Source organism: Mastomys coucha, unplaced genomic scaffold, assembly GCF_008632895.1.
Source record: "Mastomys coucha isolate ucsf_1 unplaced genomic scaffold, UCSF_Mcou_1 pScaffold14, whole genome shotgun sequence".
Lineage (NCBI taxonomy): Eukaryota > Metazoa > Chordata > Mammalia > Rodentia > Muridae > Mastomys > Mastomys coucha.
The window spans coordinates 105107329-105112707 of NW_022196896.1; positions in this window are offsets into that span (position 1 = coordinate 105107329).

A 5379-nucleotide genomic window follows, 5' to 3' on the forward strand; every position below is an offset into this window, starting at 1 on the left:
AAAAAAAAAAAAAAGAATTGTATTCTGGGGTCTGGTAAAATGAAATAGTCCAGACATGCAAAGACCATTGGATCAATTCAGCTACAGAAATTTAAAACTGGAACATTTTGCATAGAAAAAAATATCATAAAAAGAAGAAATATAAAATAAAAACTTACTAAAGTCATTAATAAAATCCTTAAAAATAAGAAGAAAAAATCTTGATACAAAAAAAATAGTCAAGTCAGGACTCCTTACATTTCTTTTTATAGCTCCTGTGGCATTTTTAATTCTTACCAACAGCATGGAGTGTTTCTAGTCTCTCAGAAACTAAAAATAGAACTGCTACATGGTATAGCACCTCATTTCTGAGCATTGATCTGAAGGAAATACCATTAGTATCTATCTCCAAGAGGTCCCGACACCTTGTGCTTCAGAGTTCACCCTAATGGTTAAGATGCTGAGATGTCTTCACACCACAAGACAACATAAAACTCAACTAAAACAATGGGGGACAAGGAAATTTTGGGTGACATTAGATGCGTTGTGCTAATTGTGGTGATGTGCTCCACAGGTGTTATGTACATCCAAATTCAGCACATGGCACACATTAAACATTAGCATTTATTTGTATGTGAACGGTATCTCAATAAATCTTTTTTGATTGGTAAAGGGAATTTTGAAACTTTTTACCCTAAAATAATGACTGTTCTCAGACGTGGGTGCATTTGGCCTTAGCCTAACTTGAATATTACAGAATATATGCATACACTGAAAACTGAAAAAAAAAAAACCTCAATAATATATACAATTTTATGTTTTAATGTACTTATTTAAATAAATTTAATTAATAAAATGTGAAAAATAAAATAAGTTGCCACTGTAGATGTATTAGTCAGGGTTCTCTGGAGTCACAGAATTTATGGTAGCCTTTATGTAGTAAAGGAATTTATTGATGACTTACAGTCTGTAGTCCAACTCCCAACAATCAACTTCCAACAATGGTTGGCAGCAGCTGTGAATGGAAGTCCAAGGATCCAGCAGTTGCTCAGTCCCACAAGGCAAGCAGGCGAAGGAGATCGAGCCTTCCTTCTTCCAACATCCTTATACAGGTCTCCAGCAAAAGGTGTGGCCCAGATGAAAGGTGTGTCCCACCACACCTTTAATCCCAGATGACCTTGCTTGAACTCGTAGCTCTTCCAATCTTAATCTTCTAGCATTCATAGCCGCTATGCCACCACACCTTTAATCCCAGATGATCTTGAATTCATAGATCTTCCTATCTTAATCCTCTGGGATTCATAGCCACTATACCTCAAGATCTCCATGCCAGGATTCAGGTTGGAAACTTGTATCTCTCAGCATCCAGATTAGGGCCACAGGTGAGCCTTCCAATTCTGGATTGTAGTTAATTCCAGATATAGTCAAGTTGACAACCAGGAATAGCCACTACAGTAGATAAGAAAGGAAGAAAGGAAAAAGGAAGGAAGGAAGGAAGGGAGGAAGGAAGGAAGGAAGAAAGAAAGAAAGAAAGAAAGAAAGAAAGAAAGAAAGAAAGAAAGGGAAAGAGAGAGAGAGATTTAAAAAACACCTGAACACATAGTTTCGAAAAAGGCATGTCAACAATTTGCAACAACTTGGACCTTAGATTTCTTGCCATGGCCTGCTGATAAAGGCCCAGCCACCATTTGGCCTCCTGCTATTTGGGAAGGGGTGTATTCTCTGAGACACAGTGAAAGGTCGTCAGGTAGTTGGGTTTGTGCTTGGGAAGGATATTGTGAGAGTCAGACCTCTCCCGACTCTCTTGGTGTCCTGGCTGTAAAGTGAGCTGCTTTTCTCTCCCACATACTCACATCATGGGATTGTTGCCTCAAAAACAAGGAAGCCAATTAATAACTCATCCAAACCTTAGAAAGTGAGCCGAGTGACTCGTGCCCCTTGTGGTGGTTTGAATATCCTCGGCCCAGTGAGTGCCACTGCTAGGAGGTTGGAATAGGTGTGACCTTGTTGGAGGAAGTGTGTCACTGTGGGCATGGGCTTTAAGACCCTTGTCCTAGCTGCTTATAAGCCAGTCTTCTCTTGGCACCCTTCAGATGGAGATGTAGAACTCTCGGTTCTTCCTGCACCATGCCTGCCTGAATGCTGCTGCCATGTTCCTGCCTTGAGGATAATGGACTGGACCTCTGAACCTGTAAGGCAGCTCCATTTAAATGCTGTCCTTATAAGAGTTGCCTTGGTCATGGACTATGTTCACAGCAGTAAAACTCTAACTAAGACACCCCTCTTCAAGGTTATTGCCTCATGTGTATAGTTCCGATGACAGACAGCTAATAGTAAACCACCAATGTTCCATTCAATCAACAACAATTCAGCCATGTCTTGGGGTTACTTGGGAACTGTGAGAAAGGTGAGGAACAGCTTTGTGAATGATCACGTGGGGGCTGGCAATGTACATTGTAAAGCTAAAGGAGAAAAATACAAAATCGTGGCTGATGGATAAAATACGACTTTCATGTATTTGTTTTAAACAGTGATAAGGCAAATGGAAATGATTGTCTACAAAGATGAATGGGAAAGGCATGGAGATAGAAATAGGAATTCTAAGAATACAACTTTTTATATGGCCTTTGAACCATGCATGGGACTTACATTTAAAAAAAAAAGAAGAAGAAGAAGAAAATTAAGTTAAAAAAGATGAAAAGAGTTATACCAACAAGGATTTCAGGAAGCAGAAGTCATTCCCTGCCCCAGGCACCATTCTGCAAACTCTGGCATGTACAGTTACCCATAGTCTTTAAGAACCCACTAGCTTTCTGTTTCATTAAAACATGTTCTGAACTTTAAAATTAAAGTAAGCTATTTGTATCTGAATTTTTAACAACTAACAACCAGTTACATGCTTACCAGTCATTTGAAACTCCACAACACGGACATATTAGTCATGAGAGACAAGAGTTGTGACATATTGTTCATTTTATTTTTTCCATTTTCCTGCCAAAGTGATTTTAGTCACTAACCAAATTTTAAAAACTGATTATTCAATCTCTAAGACTTCAGGAAACAAGGCCAGCTTTACCTCGGTTTACATCATCTGACTCGAACATCAAACCCCCGAGGCTGCTGCAGCAAAGGTTGGTGTCAGCCAATTACAGTCTGACTCACCAGAGAACATGCACTATTAACTTATCAATTGCCTCTCTACTGGGAGCTTCAACCTCTGGAGGATCATCTGCAATGAATTTGCCCAAGGCGAGACCCCAGCCAATCCTCCACACATTGCTGCTCTGGGTTCCTAAACAGGGAGGACCACAACCTCTCAGAGAGTGTTGCACCAGCAACAGGGCTCAAGGTCAAAGCTCTCCCTTATGTTGAGTGGCTCTCTGCCCTCAGGTACCTAACCCTAAGACTATCTCATGCCCAAGGATGGAGATTCTCTGCTGTTGCAATGCCTCATCTATACAAACACAATCCAGAAGAAAAAGATTCTAAATATCAAGTCTTTGTTTGAAAGTAGTTTTTGCTACATAGCTTCCTGAGTAACCATAGCAAAGTCATTTATTCCATGTATTAGTGTTTACATTTGTAAAATGCTTAAGTGAAAGACATTTGCTAATATATTTTTTTTTTTATCCTGGGGATCAAATGAAGGACCTTGGGGTCCAAGAGAAGCATTCTGCCATACTTTAGTAAAAACTCAAATGTACTCAAGTTGCAGATATACATTTAAGTTGCATTGGTCCATCTGCTGAGAAATGTGAGCTCTTGGGGCTGGGAGCATGACTTGGATAGTAAATGCTTATTATACAAGCAGGAAGCCTGGAGGTTATTCTCCATCATCCATGTGAAAATTCAGAAATGGTGTAATTCCAGCAGAGGCAGGAAGATTCTGGGACTTGTTTGCCAGTCAGTAGAGCTCAAATAACAATATCCACATTCAGTAGGAGACCCTGTCTCAAAAAATAAGGTGGAGAATGAGCAAGACACCTGATATTAACCTCTGGAATCTACATGTGCCCTGCACATACAAGTGAGCGCTCACACACAAACACCAACAGAGACATATACACACACGTATGCAAAGGAGAAAAATAGCTCTTATTTTACAACTGATAAACATCTCCTTAAGAAACTCATTTTCACCCAGTATTAGTGAGTGGGAGAAGGAACAATTATGTAAAAGAAACCACTAAATTGTGACTCTTAGAAGCTCCCAGTTCTTTCTGTGTAAGGGTCTCTTTGGGGATGACATGATGTGCTTACAAAAACATTCACATTGTCAAATTTTCCCACTCTCACCCTCTTCCACAAGATGGATTCCTGGGGAAACATAAGAAAAAGTCTTCTGCTGTCCTCACCTATCTCTCCTGAAGAGTGGCTAGCCCTGTTTTGGAGGAGCAATTGAGAGTGGAGACCTACTAAGAATGGTCACTCTACTGCTGCCCACTCTCATTCCACAGTGACACAATTATGCTCTATTCATTAGATTTAATAAAGATTAGTCTTGATCACTGGGTGCTGCTTCAGGATGTTGGTTTGCTATGATGCTTAACTATGACTGTCACTCTTCCATGTCCCTGGAAACTCTGTTCTTGAAGAACTGACAGCATGCCTTCTTTCAGCCATCAGTAATAATGTATACACTCCTGGGTCTTCATGTACTTGACTTGTATTGAGTTCCATCAAGGACAAGCACTCTATTTGTATTCTGCTTCTCTGTTGTGTGATCACTGTCTTGAAACTTGGAGCCATTTGCTGTCACAATCCCCCTTCAATATGTCAATGGGAGAAGAAGAGCAAAGCCATCATTTCTAACATGAATCATCCCAGGGAGTACTTTCTTCACTCTGCCTGCCCTAGAACTTTGGTTCATAAATAAATATCAAAACATTCATTGTCTTATTGTCTTTACCTGTGAGATGAGCTGCATTATTGGATCCTCCTACTGGACACCAATTTACCGACCTCTCTGGAACCAGAAAGATGACTGGAAACAAGAAGAAAAGGAAGTGTACCATTCAGGAAAGTTCCCCAATAGTGTATTTGGTATTTGTGGAAAGTGTTCAACATTATTCTTGGCACAGAGCATGGTCCTAATTCATGCCTGATAGTACCAGTAGCTAGCACCCACACCTATGCAAAGAAAAGAACTGCAAGCTCTTCAAACTTGAAAAGATGAGTAGAAACCTCAATATTTATAAGCCAATTGACTTCCTTTTATTGATGCTGTCTATAAGCAGAAGGTCTGTGTTTGCCTTCTGTTTATTGGAAATGGTTATTTACTCAAGTGTATACATAAGCTTTATCTCTATTTTCATACTGCCAGAAGCCCTGCTATCCTCTTTTCAAGATGTCAGTAACAGAGGAAATTATACATGAAAATCTCCCTGTCAAAATTATTTG